At 42.1% G+C, this 17558-nt stretch overlaps 1 long non-coding RNA gene across 4 annotated transcripts in view; it reads left to right on the top strand.

Moving 5' to 3' along the window:
* The first annotated feature begins 13209 nt into the window (after window positions 1-13209).
* Window positions 13210-17558, top strand: part of LOC148657958 (uncharacterized) — a 34031-nt gene continuing 29682 nt past the window's right edge. For all 4 annotated transcript variants that reach the window (XR_015940003.1, XR_015940004.1, XR_015940005.1 and 1 more), the window contains exons 1-2: window positions 13210-14098; window positions 15852-15958. This is a non-coding gene — a long non-coding RNA (uncharacterized LOC148657958). The remainder of the gene's footprint in view (window positions 14099-15851; window positions 15959-17558) is intronic.

The raw sequence follows: 17558 nt of genomic DNA, 5'->3' as shown, positions 1-17558 counted from the left end.
CAGAGAGCGAAGCCATTGCAGAGAACACGGGCCCCGTTTTGAAAGCTGAAGCCCCCAGTTGATGTTTCAGATAGAAGAAGGGATACAAAGATGCTTAGAAATGTCATTTTGAACTCATGGGAAGCCCAGAGAAATTGAAATATACTATATTTCAAATGTAATAGAAAAGCTGCTCCTTGCCCTCTTTTTGGAACTTAACATCAGTTGTTCCTCCCGACTTTAACCGAAAAGCAATTTCACATCAGAAGAAGTTTATCACAGAATGCAGCTATACTAAAATATCCAAGAACAAACATACTTCACCATCACCCTACAGTACATCCCTCGTGCGAATCCCAGCCTGCTGAGCGCCTGCCAGGACCTGCGGTGTTTGTGTCTGCTCCATTTTGTGCCTGGCGCACGTGTCCGCTGTGTCCGATCCCAGGGATGCTCGGCCTGAGTCTTTGCACTTGGGGAGGGACACATCAGCTGACCAGACTGACTCAGCTCCACTGCAGGCGTCGGGTCTTCATCACCTGTAACCTCATCTATGGACCCAGGTGGTGGTCCGACGGAGTTCTGCCTGTTGAAAATGTGAACCGGTGATCGGTTCTCTGTTCCCATCGGCCGCCCTGGGGTAATGTCACTGGCGGGTTTGCTTCCCTTTCACTAGAGACTGACAAACATTGGTTCCCATGGTGATAGATTTCTTTCTATGTAGCGCAATCTCTGAAGAGGGTGCTGGCTTGTCATGGCATATTTAAGAATCACTGCCTGTGAAACCAGGAAGAGGCACAGCTGATCGAGGAATTAACCTTTTTAATAAAGGGCACCCATAAAGGTCAGGAGCAAGCAAATCTGAAGTAATACAATATAACATTCAGACAAAATATATTAGGTGCATATAGTCCATTACATAGGCAAGCTATAGAGCATGGGACGAAATAAATGACATTTACATCTTTCTGCCGTCTTGGATTTTTCCGACATACGTCGTTTTTGTATGATGTAGTTGATGCTTAAAATAAGGTGAGTTTATTTTTTTTTTTAAATGTTAAATGCAAACTACGTTGCAATATCCCAGCGTTCAGACACCAATGTGATTTTAAATTGGTTTTGCTTCGAAATCATGGGAACACAAAGATGATTCTAGTAAAAGCAAGCATGCACTCCTCCAGCACAGAGGATAACACACATTAGATTATTACTGCATGTAGATCTGGCAGAATTGCTGCTATGCAGGCAGCACTCAAATATCCACGCACTTTATTTTGCAGTACATTCTGTAAATAGGGCAAAATGGGATAAAGGAGAAGATGGACTGTTCTATGTATGGATACACATGATCCTCCTGCATATTTAACCTACACGACCCTTCCTGTGACCATGTGGTATTTTTGGAAAACTTGGTAAAAAAATACCACTTGGTCACTGTAGGGGTTAAGTGCACTACAGCCACAAACACCAGGGTGTACAGGACTAGTTAACGAAGAGTTTAAGCCTTGGGGAATATCCATCAGTCATCAGTCTACACGCTGCCTCTCGTTTGTGCCCATGCTACATTCAAATCCGACTTGCTGTGCTAGAACCTATACTGGCCTTTCAACAATAAAGGGGATCTTTGTGGATAAATCGGAGTGAATGATTGAAGGATACTAGTGGACCATAAATAGTCTGAAGGATTATATACAGTATACACACCTTGGCATTCAATTTGCTCTCCTTTTCCCCCAAACGCATGAGCAAAAAGTGTGCCTTTCACTCCCGAAGGAGTTCACAGCTTTCCCCACTCAGGAGTGGCACTCTCATCTTTTACCCATATATTCTGCACAGTTATCTGGAAGCAGATTCACAAAATGACGTTATTAACTGCCAATTTCCCCTCGTCCATCCTGGTAAACACTAATTGAAAAAGCAGACTCTTGTTATAGGAAAACATGAGAATGCTGTGCTGTAAATAGCCGTTAATTACTCTTATAAGGGTCAGATCAGCTCAATAACTCTGTTTTTCCTTCACTCAGCAATGTCCCTGTTCGTTTCCATCCTCACTCACCAACCCAAGTATTGTTAGTAATATTGTTTTTTTCCACTCTGAGGAGGCGTTACTGTGGGGGAGTCAGGAACTCACATTTAGGATGAGCCGGAGGAAAAAGGAAAAAAAAATGCATCGGAAAAGTAAAAGCAATTAACAGATAAGTCTGGAGTGCACCCCCTCCCCCAAGATCTCCCCAGTGAGGATAAGTTATATCTGGTGAAACTTAAGGCTTGTGTGCCGTTCCCCTGCAGGCTGCAGGGCGTGTGTGCTGCCGTGAGCAGAGGGCTGGGGAGTCACCCCACCGGCCCCCTGCTCCTCCAGCAGCTGAGGCCTCAGCGGGGCCCTGGCGCTGGAGTCGGCGCAGAGCAGGCGAAGAGGCGAGGGCTGGCGGCCGTCCAGGGAACAGAGGTGTGGGGTTTCACTGATCTCCACGCGCTGACACTGGGAGTGGGTGCTGCTTTTTTGTTCTGTCCTCCCACATCCAGAGGATTAACTTTCGCGTTTCGGGAAAAGGGATGAAGACGTGTGACAGCACTGTAATCGCGCAGCTACCGTGTTAAAGCATTAGCACACATGGGCTGCAGAATTTAGGTGGAAGGAGAAAGCTACTGTTTGTTTAAATCAGTTCATATATTTCAGCCTTTTTTAAGTTATTGGCAGTAGCATGTTCTGCCCTGCAAAACTGCCTTTTAAGAAGGCACTGTAAGACATTTCAAGGAAAAACCACATGCTGTTATGCTAGTATATTCAGGGATACAGCGAGGAATGGAGATTCACAGTGGACAGAGCACCACGTAAGTGTTGTGTGAATTGAGTCACATAGCACACCCACACTTTCACATTCCCCTCCCGAGTGTGTTGGCTGACCAGGCTCTTCTTTCTATTTTCAGGGACCACAGAACTACTGTATGTATGTATGGCTTTCCAAAGCCTAGCAAGTGATTTTGCATTTGTCATTCAAGTCTTTCTAAGATTTGCAATCATACGTGAGACCGGGAATTGAAATGAAAAGAAATGTGGTTTGCTCCATGTTGTGAGATCTAATATGACTCTCAAACTGCTGTTAATATGGAAATTTCTGTTCACTGTTGGAAGGGCAAAATCGGCAAGGGTCTCCTCACTGATCCTGTCCAGAATGACCTTTATTGAACCAGGAACAATGCAACACAATTAACAAGTCACCCACAGCGGTGACTCAATAGCTTTTAACTATCCACTAATTATATTAATCAGGCTGAACAGCGGTCTGGTCTGATTGATAGATGTTGGAGGGCACGTAATAATGCTTCCTCCAGTGGGGGTTGGAGAGTCAGAGGACTCTGACCTGGGCGTCTGGTTATGTCGAATCTATGAGGGTAAAACAGGAGTTTAACCCGGCGATGCAGGAGGATGGTTGATGGTGAACGGGTTTTATTTAAAATCTATAGCAAAGAGAACATACCTGTACAATTGAATCCAAACAAAAGCACGCTTGGCTTTTTATTTTTTTCACAAAAAGTACTTTTGCTTGAGTCCGGGAGAGGTAGAATTGTGAAGAAGGCTTTTATCTCACTCTCTCAACGGCTTAGCACGTAAGGTTGAGATCTCCCAATTCCAAATGTATCTAATGTATCTAAACCATTGTACGTTTAATTTGCCGTACGTATTGTCAGAATTAATGAGATAGTAAGCTTTTCAGCTTCGCTTTAGCACAGAGTCGGAAAGAGACAGGTGCGAGAGAGCATTTCAATAAAGGGGTCTGAATTGTTGAGTCCCTCTTCATATACGAGATTGTTTATTTCAAGGGCTGGTTTTTTATTCTAGTCAGCATCTGACACCCTGGGTATTGTGACAGGCAGCTGAATGCAGTGTAAACCACTAGCCCAGATAGGGAGAATGACCTGAATTCTAATGGACTTTCAGCTGAGCAGGTTTGTGCCTTCGCTTGGAGGAAATGAGGGGAAAAAAGTGGATTAAGGAAGCTTGGTAGGGCCACGTGCAGGAGTTAGGATGGACCCTGAAGTGAGTCATTTGTTGTAGTTTCCTTTTGGACGCATTCTTGTGCTTTGCTCTTCAATCTCTTCAGCGCGGCTTCCTTCTTCGAGGTGATTTCTATGGTCTCGAGATGCGATTTCTTTTGGTTTTCAATATTGACATTTTTTTATCTTCCGTTGTAGTGGGGTATTTGTTTTTGCTGTCATCGACTAATGGTGCGTTGCTCCCAAGTAAAAAGAAAAATGAGCAGACAGCGAAGGACAAGCGTGATCTTGTGTAATTCCCCGTCGGTAGGCTGCACTGGTGTTTCCTGTGTCAGAGGTGCTGGTCTATACAGAGAGCGGAAACTGTGCAGATAAGTAGCTTCAATATTCGTTTTTCATAGAAAATATCATAGATTAAAATAATTTTTAAAAATGTTTTGACAACTGTGTTTGCTATTACTGAATAGTCAGTTATTCCTGGAACTGTAATTCAGATTAATTAGATCTCACTGCCCAGAACTCATATTGCCTGATAATGATGCATGTATGTTTGTGGATCAAATCTATACATTTCTATATTGGTATATTAGGAAAACATATTAGGCCTATAAATTATTTCCTGTTTATTTCTATACAGTAGTACTACTCTTCCTTCCTTGTTCAGCAGTTCGTTACATCCAGGTGAGGCTGCACATTGTTGGTGGTGGAGGGGAGTCCCCATTATCTGTAAAGCGCTTTGAGTGGGGTGTCCAGAAAAGCGCTATATAAGTGTACGCAATTATCATTATTATTATTTCGTGCCAAAAACATCAACAGTTCAACTCATTCACTCTTCATTGTCACGGACCTCCAGTTCTACTTGTGCTTGAAAGTCAAACTAGTTAATTATGCAATAAACCGTCACCCAGGCTTTAGCATACCAAGGCGTGCTGTATATTGTACATTTTGACACCTATTAAAAACTTAAATGTGTTACAATACAAAGCATTGTAAATTAGACAAATCAGCAAATCACACATCAGGATACAATGCAGTCCAGTGCAATAAAACACGACACAAAATACAGTACCAAAGGATATTGTTTAACAAGGCGTAGAGGTATAACAGTAATATTGACAAATCTGAATCCTTAATACCATAGTACCCTTCTGGGTATTCACGCTCCGAGTCTGAATGAACTGGATGAATATAAAGCAGGCACAGAGGTGAGCAGTGTTATTGCTGACTCAGTGTGGGATTCACAGCAAACGCAAAGCATTTTGCATCATCTTTATGGCTATAAGAGGCATGAGAGCTTCATGACAGGTGCAGAGCAGAGACAGAGCCCATCCCTCTCTGACCATGCAGTGAGAAGGGCCAGTTCTGTGTCCTTCCCTGGACACCGGGAGAAGATCTGGCCTCTTCCGGAATCATCTTTTAATTTCCTCTCCTGTGGGACTGTGATCAGCGGCGCTCTGCGCAAAGCGAGATGGTTTCCTCAACTACTTTCTATCCCACCACCCATTTTCTAACTGCTTCTTCCAGTTCAGGGTCGCAGGGGAACCAGAGCCTGTCCTGGCCAGCGATGGGCACGAGGCAGGGCACGCCCTGGAAGGAACACCAGTCCGTCACAGGGCAGACACATTGACAGACACGCACACACTCACACCAGGGCCAGCTTCCCCAGAAGCCAATTAGCCTGCCAGTACAGTATGTCATTGGACAGTGGGAGGAAACGGGGGAAACCCACTGGACACCCACGTGAGCACGCTGAGAACCAACAAACTCCACACAGACAGCAGCCCAAGAATTTGGTGCCACGAGGCGGCAATGCTAAACACTGAGCCACTGTGCAACCCCAACTGCATTCAGTAAACTAGTGCAGTCCATGAGCACTGAGATATGCATGACAGTGAAGGTATATACAGTACACACAATTCAAATGACACCAATGCAGAATAACAAATCCCCATAGTGTGTGCTATTAACCATGAGTACCATCTGTGTTTAACAGACATCATCTATTCAATATAAGGGTCTTACTCACGTAAAATCTATGTGTATAAGGAAGTACTTTCTCATCCTTTAGTAAAGCTTCTGTTCACCTTGAAAGCAAATCGACACAACAGGCAATACAAAGAGAATCATCATTTTATCAAACCGATTATTTTCAGTCTCAGATATATCAGTCTCAGAGAACTGAAAGAGGCTAAAAATTGTATAAAATAACAGCTTTGGTCAAACTTTATAAGAAGAATTTATAAAAGGAATAAAAACAGTGACGATGCACCTTGTTAACTATTCTTTCTTCTCGGGTGAAAAATAAATTTGAGAAAAATAAAACGACTAAAAAAATCAAACCAGTGCAAGTTTCACCTGGATGACTTGGATCACAAATGTAAACAGTGGTCATCTCACTGTCATGGTTACTAGAGTAGGCGTTACGAGAACTGACATTATTATTAATAATAATTATTATTATTAGAACCAAAAATGGATTCTGGAGAATAGTTTCAGGGCCTTACAATGGAGATAATAAAATGCAGAGACAGACACTGGAGAGGCAATATGATCCTGAAGCTGTTTATCAGCAACACTGATAAACAATGAAAAACATTGTAATTTCCTACCACACTTAGGCAATTTCATTTACAATTACGCTGAGAGACAAGACTGGGTTTTCACAAAGCACAAAACACAAGGGCTTTTTACTTGCCCTGTATATTTCAGTATATTGAAATGTCAAAACAACTATTCAAGATTTTCTTTGCAGAATATTTAAAATTTCTATGTAATATGTACTAAAGATCCTATAGCTTTCCTCAACCTAACTGCGGGTAGGTTGGTAGTGTCTCTGAATTATAATTTCAAATGACCTTGTTGGCCCACAGTTTTTTCGGGTAATAAAAACGAAGACAGTTTCGGACTTTATTCTTTGTTAACTGTGCACACCTTCCAGTGGTTTTGGTAAATTACTGATGTAAGAGAAAAAAAAAACGGAAGAACAGATTCAGATATTCTGCACAAGTAAAAAAATTTTTAGCACCAACCGGAACTTCAACATTTTATTGTAAGAAGGCCATGGAATTCTGCGCCTGGCAAAGGAACGTGTTAGGTTCAAGGTATTAACATCTCTCTCAAAGCAAAAGATTTGGTCAAATGGGGGAAGAATGTTGATCTTCGCAGGAGGAAAAAAAAACAGTCTATTCCTCGCTAATGTTTGTTTTTGTGTCCCTTGACATCATCAGCTATTCCGAGTTTTCGTGCTGAAAAGCCAACCTGCTAATCGGCCAAGACATCAGAGACTGAGCTGCGCTGCGGAAGACCTGCCAGAGAGGCGCAGGAGGGGTAGCGCAGATTAGGGCAACAACAGCTTCAGACATGGCACGTCTCAAGCTAGCGAAAGTGAAGAGGTTTATGACAGGTAGCGCTGAGCGAGATGAGATTACTCCAGCACGAAGCAGGGAAAAGGAGACATTTGAATATAATTTCAGATCCCTCGGTCTCGGAGTGACAGAAGATGGGTTTCTCCCTCATAAGTACAGCGAAGGAATGCAACTGCCTTTCTTAGGGCTGGCTCCGCTAGCTCTAAAAAAAAGGCATGATTACAAGTTTAAAAAAAAAACAAATCTGTTAAAACGGGTTTAAATGTGCTGACAGGCGATGGGTCGATTGAATCAAATCTCGTTATTCAATTCCCCTCGGAGCACCTTTGGAACCGCGAAACGGGAATGAACGGAGTCTCATGCAAGTGACCTCAGCCACAAACTTGCAATCACTTCGCTGGTTTGACGAGCGGGACTGGGCTGGACTTCAATAAGATGTGGCGCACGTGTATCGATGGTGCAAGAAGAACCCCAGCACTATTCGGTCACAAATATACAGTAAATATATCCCACCTGATTGTAGGGCCCATAGCCGCAGGAAGGAATTTCCTGCAAGGAGTTTTCAACCATGAAGTATACAACCCTTCTGTCATTGATGGTTAGGAAATCACAGATAATGCAGCATACATAATTAAGCACAATTACTCTAATTAAGCATGATAGCAGGCAGCAAAGGAAATGGTATTTGTTATTCACGAAACACTGTAGAACTAATTAATCTCATTTTCCTGTTGAGATGAACGCTTCTCCGTAAATCGTCAGGTTTTTACCGATTTAAATGAAATAACAGATTATACAAAGTAGGAGCTTTTATGGGGGGAAAAAATAGCCTTGAAAGGCTTGTGTCTTATTTTCAGCTATTGAGGTTTCCAATCTCTTATTGTTTTGTTAATAATTTCCAGGGAATGGCTGTAATAAACCGTTCTTTCAAAATCCTGTTGAATTTTCGCTGTTTTTTTTTAATGGCTTCGCAAACCTCAATATTTAGTTACAGTAGCATCTCATTACGTGCCTCGACAATTTCTTTAGCTCCGCTGTTTCAAGCTTGTGTGATCAAGATGCATTTGTCTGGGAGGCTGTGTTCCACGTGCCTTACTTTCTCACCTAGGGGGATGAGTCACACAGACAGGAGTCTCCCTCGTTATCTTGCGATCTCTTTATCTCCCCGGAGAACACGCTCTGCTCCTGGCACGCTGCATGCTTCGCGCTCCTATTAAAAAGTTCTGTTAAAAATTCCTTTTATTCCTTTTCTTGCTAAAAGAAAATGCTACAACCTGCCTTTGTAGTGGCGCATTTTACTCAGGACGCTGGTCCTGTTTCCCCCTACTGGAAAAAAGAAGAAACTGCAGATAAAAACCAACTACAGAAGACACGATTCCGTGAACGACGTCTGAAATATCGTCTTGGCTATAAATATTGCTGCAAGTAATCTTGTATTTATAATGTCGTGTGTCTCGTAGACTGAAATTCTTTTAACTCACGACGGATGTTTTTTTTTTCCTAGCTTGCTCGTTCGGATTTTACTGTCGTCTATGAGCCACTGACGACAGCGATTATTTATTGGTTAAGGCCCCTGGCTAAATGTTTCTCCACTTTACCCCTGACCTCCAGCAGTACATCACGCAGAGATTCACTGCGCTGTAATCAGCTGACGAACGGGCCTTTTTATAGAGGTGTCCATAACTACCCAATGGAAAAAAAAAAGTGTGAGCTGGTATTTATTGGCTTCTTTTGGTAGGGGTGTCTGAGCTTTCATACACAGTGAAAGGACTTGTGTTTATTTATTAACTCTGAGATTATGGCATCTTCTAGCACTTGCTGAAAAACAGGCAATAAAGCAGAGGACAAGCAATATTGCAGATTTTACAAGAGCTGTCTTTAGTGAAAGCAGGACCAGCTGGAGCCCCGAGGCCTTGAGATCATATTGCTTGTGAGAAGCCCTCCGTCAGTATTCATGTAGGGCCGCAATCTTTAGTGTGCAAGACTTTGTAATGCGTGTTGGCATTACATAATGGGTTTTCAGTACAAATTCCGATTATGACTGAATTGCAGAAAACACGTTTATTTATACATGTACAGTATATATATATGCATTTATTATGTAATTATGTTATTCTTATGTGATTACGTTATTAAGGATTGCCTGCACACTGCTTGCATTCTATCAAGTGCACCATGTCGTTAGGTATAACCCAGGCTTTTCAGTGAATTTTATTTTGCACATGTTTTGTTTTAATTGCTGTGGTAAGGTAAGTTGGAGGAGAACTTTACAGTCTACCGAGGAAGAAAGCTGATTCTTCAGCTTCTGTTTTCAGTTGTTGTTAAGTTTGTTCTTGCAGGTACTGTACTCTCTGGGAGACTTGGTAGGCTATGCTAAATCAATACACATGAAACTGTGAGCTGTTTCCTTTAAAGCCTCATTTGCACTTTGAAAATAGTCAGGAAATGGAAACGACATGGAAAAGGGTGAATTTGAGAGGGCAGGCCATGTTTTTCAGTGCTATTTCTATGAGCTGAGAGCCTAATTAAACACAAGCAATACCCACTATAGCAGAACATACCTGAATCTGTCTGTATTCTGTAAATGCTGATCAAGGAAGATTTGCTTTGAGTATCGTTAACCCAGTATATGCGCCCTTAAAAACCTGATTTGAATGCAAATACTGCTTTTTTACATTGTTTTTACTGTTTACGGTAACCAAAAATGTCTAACATTTTATATCTTCCTGAAAAAAATCCTCTGAATGCCATTACAAAATACACATTGTATTTTGTGAAGGCATGTTGAAGGAAGAAATTATTTTAATGTTATGATATGTTCTGTGACTCTGATGATTTTGAGCAAATTAGGTCTCGCCGGAATTATTGGTGGTAATTGCAACAATTCAGTTTACGTTGTGGGTCTTTGTAAAAACATTTTCCAGAACATATTTCTGTGTGCTGTTTGCAGGAATGTGTAATGCTGGAAGTAAGCCTGTAAATGCTCGTTTCAACAGCATCTAAAATGTCCATGATCTCTATCTGGTTTCACAGGAATATTAAAGTCTGAATGATATTATCAGTTAAATGCATTGAAAATGGAAAATGTCAAGAAGTGCTTCACCTGATTTGCCGAAGCAATCTCCCAGACATATTTTGACTCTGATTGGTGTATACAGGCATGATTACAATGGAAATCAAGGCTCAATGCTGTCTGTTCCTTGCTTGGAAGCTGATTTTCAGTGTTTACCTCCAGTGAATTATTTGCTTTGAATTTCATGTACGTAAAATGAATCTGTAGGCATTACAAAACTTGCAAGCATATCGTGTGGGAAGAAAGAGGGGTGAGACATTTTTTCCGTATTGTCTAGGATTTCTGTTTTCATTTTATTGATTTGAGGTACAGTATTATTTTCTGAATCCAAAGCTAACCATTGTTTGGGAGAAAATGGCTTTGAATTCTAGTCATTTCCCCTCATTGGGTCACATTTTTCAATTATTGTACTTTTATTTCACGTAAATATGTATTTGTTGGCACATTATTTCCCTTAGACGAATGCACCAAGTTCTTGAACCCTTTATGAACATTTAAAAACCAATATGACAGGGCTGTATTTTTTTGTAAGTACCTCTTTATTTTGATCTTTAGCTGAGGCTTAATATTTCTGATGCAATATTTTGACAGTCCACATAAGTAAACTCAGCTTGCATAGTCATTAATACATATAAGCCCTGTAGCCCTTAGGCAAAACCAAAGGGTACTCCCCTTGTGGCATTACCCTGGGCAGGACATTATATTCTGAGGCAAAAGGCACTTACAGCAATTTTAATAGCAAGGGAATTGGTAATAAAAGGTTCAGTCCAGTTATGTTAAGGTTTTCGTATTCAAACTCGGAAACAACAAGAGTCATGTCTATGAGAGGCACACGAGCAAGGGGCCTGAAGAACAATTACTGACAAGTGTCACTGTGAATGACAGCCATGAGCACAAGGTGTTCTCTTTTCCATACATGACACATGGGTGCTTGGTCACATAGAAGGACCGAAGCAGCCTGCTCTAACTAGGAGATCCCCAGAGGTTGTTAATGGAGCCTGTAAGTGACGGTTCAACAGAACAGCGTTCATTAATTACATATTGCATTTAATAAGGCAGAGAGACGTGTTCTGCCATGTGATTTCTCAGTTCGTTCTTCTGGCCTGGTAAAACGTTGTCCTGTCGTCCCCCCCCCCCCCCACACACACACACACACATACACGGTCTGTTTCGCAATTAAATGATGTCCATTACAGCTCTTCGATAAGAACTCAGTCCACCTCTGTGCTCAGAAATCCTCCACGCGGTTTACCTCAAAAGCCATTTGCTGTATCCCAGCTTTAATGAAGAAATATTTTTTTTCTCTTATTGTGACAGAGCGTCTGTCTATTTTTGCTTTGATGTTGTGCTCGCCTTTCTATTTTTAGCTTTCCAGTGTCCCCCTCTACAGTTTACACCCAGGCACAGTAATACATGCATAATCATTTATAATACAAAACTGAGGACAGTTTTTTTTTAAGTGATGGTCTACAATCTACAAGGGTTTATTTTTCGGGTTGTAGGTTTTCCTCTTGAGTAGTGTAAGTTTGCCCATTGACAGTTTTCTCTATAAAACCCATCACAGCCCTAAGGTGGGGCCCTGCTTTGTGCCTGCAGTGGACATCTTCACTGGCCATGTCCCCAGCTGTGGGAGTTAGGGGCTCATCTGGCTGTGAGAAGCACTGGTCCCTGTACCTGTGTCCATTTTCTGCTCTGTGCTTCCTGCATGCTCTGCTCTTCCGTAATTCCTGCAGCCTGTTGGTCACGCTCCCACCCCTTGCTGGCCCTCTCGTTGCTATGTTACAGTAGCTCCGTGACTCCCTGTAAGTCCCACACTGCCTCAGCCATCTCTGGTCTGCCTGTTGCGTCTTTGGCTAACAGCAGGGGTTGGGATCAACAGGTTTCAACAACAGTCGTCAGAGACTCCAGGGAGTTTGGCTTATGGTTTCCTCTAATGACGAGCCGGGTTGATTTTTCCTGCATGCACTTTAAAAACCAGTAAAATATCCAGGACCTTAGCAGAAACACCTCAGACCGGTCCAAGACTCTTCCTCTGGTCTTTCATTCCTGCAGCAGGTGTGGGGTTATGGCGATGTGATCATTGACCCTGAACTCGTCTTAAAACATGGAAAGAAAGGTTTTCTGTGTCTGTTTGGATGTAAGAAGGATAGACCCAACTGACGGCACCTGCTTGCTCTGTGAGACATTCCCCGCACTGCAGTCGTGCAGGGAATTACAGAGATTTTGTGATAAATTGCGACCCTAGCACTTAATAGGTGGTTTAATTTTGAGGCGACATTGTGTCATGTCTTTGGCAGAAATCGAGCTGGCAGCGGTACTCCTCAGTACAATGGACCACTGCGTTCATAAAAATTGAATCTACCTAAATTAAAAAGACAAATGTATTCTGGAACCTGAAATGCACAATTCGCCGGTGCTCATCTAATTTTTTACATCGAGAACTACAGCGGGTTTTTTTTTCTGCAATCTGTCAGGTACTGCGTATTTCTCACCATTTAGACTGACGTTTTTTGTTTCTGTTCTGTTTAACAGCATACTCACAAACACTGTGCAACATAATATTCAACCATAATTCAACAAATCAAAAACCCAGAACCCTATACCCCAGATTTTATTTGAAGTCCTGGCTCCACCTGTTGCTCAGTAAGAAAATTTCGTCACTCGTGGCTGAGTGAAGGTCACTTTAGTTTCAACGATGACATCCTCAATATGTTTTTTTTCCTGTGTTTCTGCTATTTAATAATATCGCCGGTGTCTTGGCGCACTGAACTCAATAGTTCTCAATATGGGGCAGGATTTTATGGGGGGAATTGTCAGGAATTGCAGGAAATGATCGACACAAAATAAAAAAGATAACTCAACACAATTTTTACAAAAATACAAAACGGGGCTCTGCTTTCTCTATGATAGGTGTTAAAAACACAAAAGAACAAGTGGCCAGCGACATAGGCTAAATCATGGAAGTTACGGGAGGGGTTGTATTAGACGCTGTTTGGATCGTAAACAGCGGCACACCCGGTTAAAACTAGACATTTTTACACATCAGGAATTAAGGTTAAACGAATGCTTTTTAATATATATATATATTTCCAATAAAATTCAGTAACGCCAGCCCCGAATTAAAGTAGTTTCGTTGGCCGCAGGGCCGACGCCATTTCTGAAGAACCGCTGAGGCCCGTGTGAAGATAGTAATGGCGATTTCGCCTCCAAGATGAACCCGTACAGTCACAGCCTTAAACCAGAACTTAAGTGAAAAGCAGACCAGGGCTGTGGGATTTACCATTAAGGTGTTATAAGGGATCTTGCAGAAACATTTTGGATTTGTCGGGATTGATTCCGGCTCACCCCCCCTCCCCCCGGGGCCCTGTATTACGGGAGAGAAAATGGATGGGCGGAGAAGACGACTTCGCTTCTGAACACCCGCGGCTCGTTTTTAAACCCATCTTCGGTTTCGATGTTTCCAAAATGTCGCCACATTTTGGAAATAACATTTTGGCATAACTGACTTGGCCGTGTTGTGCGCAAACTGTTCCGGCTAACGGTTATTCTCTCTGGCGCGGGCGAACCGAAGGCCTCCGACGACGCGTCTAACAGCCCTTCGTGTTTATTTCTAAAACAAACTGAAATCTTCTGATCTCATCATTACATTTGCGAGGGCAAATGGAGAATGGAAAGGCAAACTGAAGTGGTGAGTCAAATTTCTGCAGGCTTTTATTATGTAATAATATAATAAATGTTATACAGTACGAAGGCAGAGCGAATGAACACAGTCAAGTGCCTTTTTAAAGTGATTGATTTCGGGAAGTGATATTTTTAATCCCTGGGGTTCAGATCATTTGGGTTGCTGTTCATCTTTTGGTATTTTAGCAGACGCATTAAAAAAGTGATTTGATTTTTATTTCCACCAGTCTTGATGTTTCTTTAAAAAAAAAACTCTACAGCGTGTTTGACCAAATTAATATTTAAGGAATTGAGTCGTTGCTTTTCTTACTTTGCGTTGTGAAATATTATAATAACGGGCGTGCAATAAGGCCCGGTGTTCTTTGTAGTATTAAGTTCCAGAAATAAAGCAGTGGTACTTCACTTTTTTTCAGAAGTAAAGTAGTAAATAAATTCGGTACTAAATATGTAGCAGACGGTTTGGGTGAACGGTTGGACACTTTCGGTCCTGACGTCCACCAAATAAATAGAGAAAATTAATTAATATTTTTCAAATCCGCGCGATTGAGCCTGAATTTTTTTTTCTTTTTGATCGTGCGTTTCAAAAAAGAAATCACTTTATAATCCTCGATTCAGTTATTTGCAAGCAGTTCAGACTGGAGGGCTATCACGAACCCAGCCAATCTACATACCTAATGTGTTACTGAATATATGTATATATTGTAACGCCCTCGCCTGGTGGTGAGGAGGAAGCGCCCCTAGGCGCTCGTAGTACCGCTGGGCATGCTGGGAGTGGTAGCCGGGAAGAGTCTGAGGGTCAGCACGATGACCAGCGGCTGACCCTGCCTGTGTAAATAATGTCCTAGTAATTCTAGTGCCCTGTGTAGTCCTGTAAAAGTAGAGTGTGTTGTTAGGTAATTACCACCCTAAATGTGTGTACGTGTTCGTCAGTCTCCTCATGTGTGTGTAGATCCTGTGTTTGGTTTTGGTGTGGTTGTAAAATAAAGCCAGTGCTTGGTTAATCGCGTCTCCACTGTTCTTTAGTTCTGAGAAAGAACCTGCAATACGCTACAATATATCCTCTATGCGAGGTGTCTATTGGTAGAATTGGAGTACGTCTATACTGTACTCGTAAAACTCGTGTATCATTTACCTAATTCAGGTGGGCAGCTGCGTCACCATGCGTAGGCTGCAAAGGAACAAGTAATAGGCTTATTCCTTGCTGAAAAGAGGCTCCACGGCCGAAACGTTGTGTTTTTCTTCTCTTTTCAGCATGAAATAAGCCTATTGCTTGTTCATTTATCTAATATACCATAAAGAACCTACGTTTATTCATGTATTGTTAATGAAGAAGTGAAATCAATATCTGAAAGAGCGCACACGTACTAGAAACAGGCATTTCTGCTGTTAGTATGTAACGTAAAAATCCTCTCGCATTATATCAAGGAAAACAAAGAGTCCATACACGGGAAATCCTCAATGCATATCGATCGATTTAATTGTTAGTTTAAGCATAGCAAAGCGCAGAAGTAAAAGAAGCTTGAAAAAGACAATCAATATACACTGTAATACTCTCAAAGGGGATTGCTTTTGTATTATTTTACTATACACCAGCATTATACACCCCATTCAATCCTTCAGTTCTTTAGTGCAGTTAATTGTTCATCTCCCCAGTCGGTTTATAATCGAGGAGCTGTCTGTCAGGAAGTATTCCACCGTTGCAGTCTGATGAGGCTGGCTGGACAGCAGCAGTAATTGCTCCATCCTTCTTCTCTCCCCAGATGTTCAGATTAATAAAACACCGCTACCTCGCCACGGCCGGCGCTCTGTGATGAACGAGGGACAGGCTGAGGCGTGGAGTCGGAGAGGGCGGAAAATCAAGATCTAGGTATGAGCGGGATCGTGCCCAGGACAGTGTCGGCGCACTGGAGCAGCGAGGAGTAAAAACCGCTTTAGCTCTTTCATTGGCGGTTCAGGAAAATGAGTGACACAGAGGGTGCGGTAGTTGGCGGTTTTTAGGACCCTGAGTTTAGGACCGTGGTACCTTCTGTACGGAGTTTGCGTGTTCTCCCTTGCTTTTTGTCCCCATCAAAGTCTTGCCATCGAGTTTACCTGTGTTTTGGCTCATCCTCGGTGTAGACCCATGTTGTGTGCTGTGCTTTCAAGACGGGATCTGCCAAGAACCTTATCGGGAACAGTGGCTTCCCCATAATGGGTGAACTGGAACAATAGTGGTGATGCTCTTCTAAGCACAACCTTTGATACCATTTGTGGAATGGGGAAAAAAGAATAGACAAATGTTGCATAAAGTAATGAAAAGCTTTGAATTTAACCATATCCTAACCTGTGCTAAGGATTGTTTTATATGGGTATATTCAGGCAGTCCAGTGACATAAGTGTTTATTAATAACAGGTATTTCCTTTGTACAATTACACTGCAGTATCACCTATTCTTTTCAGTCTGTTTATCCAAGGTGTGTAGGGGAGTGTACTTTCAAATAACTGATTATGTTCATTAACCAAGACAGCAATGCACAGATACAGTATATTGCCCATTTTATATTATTCCATATAAAAAAACATGAAGCAGCTTCATCAGCACTGAGCCCTAGGTCATTTCCTTTTCCCTTTAAATCCATTCAGGTGCACACAATATAAATCAAATGTCACCTGTCAATCAAATGTCACCCGTGTTTCCATATATGCGATATCAATCTCACTTGGTAGTTATGGTGTTCAGCGAGCCTGAAAGACTCCATAGGGTAAAAACTAGGGATACCCGATTATTGCGTGATCCCCAAAAAATCAGGGGAAATGAGATTTTGGGAGGTTTCTTTTGGTCTGCCGCGACGCATTATGTTGCCGTTCTCTTGTGTCTGAATCGGCCTTTGGCATTCCTCTAATCTCATTTCTGTCCACTGCTGCCTCGATGGTGCTGTTTGACATCTTCGATGCTGGTGTTGTGACCAATGTAACGCTGCAGTTTTCTTACCGCGCTAAATCAAGCATTCGAGGCAAAAGTTCAAATGTCGAAGTCCAGGATGCTTCCGATCTCTCCTCTCTGGTGTGGGGAATAAAGTGCTGCTAAAATGTGCGAATCCAGTTTTACATGGGCAGAGATTCATGACTACGTTGCTATTATTTCAGCAGTCAGGAAGCACATCCTATACAGTATATACATACACACGTGTGCAAATATATAGGCAAAATACATTTTGCTCTCCTTTTTTACATTAAAATGAAGCACATGAGCATGTTACACAGGAGGTGGAAGGAAAGCTCATTATAACTTACTCTCAAAAATTCAAAGAGTAGCACTGCACAAAGAGGCTGGGGTGCAGGAGTGGGAAAACCTGCACAAGGTGGAGATGGACTGCACAGTCTCAGGCTTGCAGCCCGGTTCCACAAACTGTAACCTTAGCAACAACATGGTTTAACACAGAGTAGCGTGCACCAGGCAGCAGCAGCAGTCTATGCAAATGCTCATA

The sequence above is a fragment of the Lepisosteus platostomus genome, chromosome 7 (genome assembly GCF_059453375.1).
Source record: "Lepisosteus platostomus isolate fLepPlt1 chromosome 7, fLepPlt1.hap1, whole genome shotgun sequence".
Taxonomy (NCBI): Eukaryota; Metazoa; Chordata; class Actinopteri; order Semionotiformes; family Lepisosteidae; genus Lepisosteus; species Lepisosteus platostomus.
Note: the sequence above shows the minus strand (reverse complement) of the source record. Positions and strands in the feature narration are given on the sequence as shown.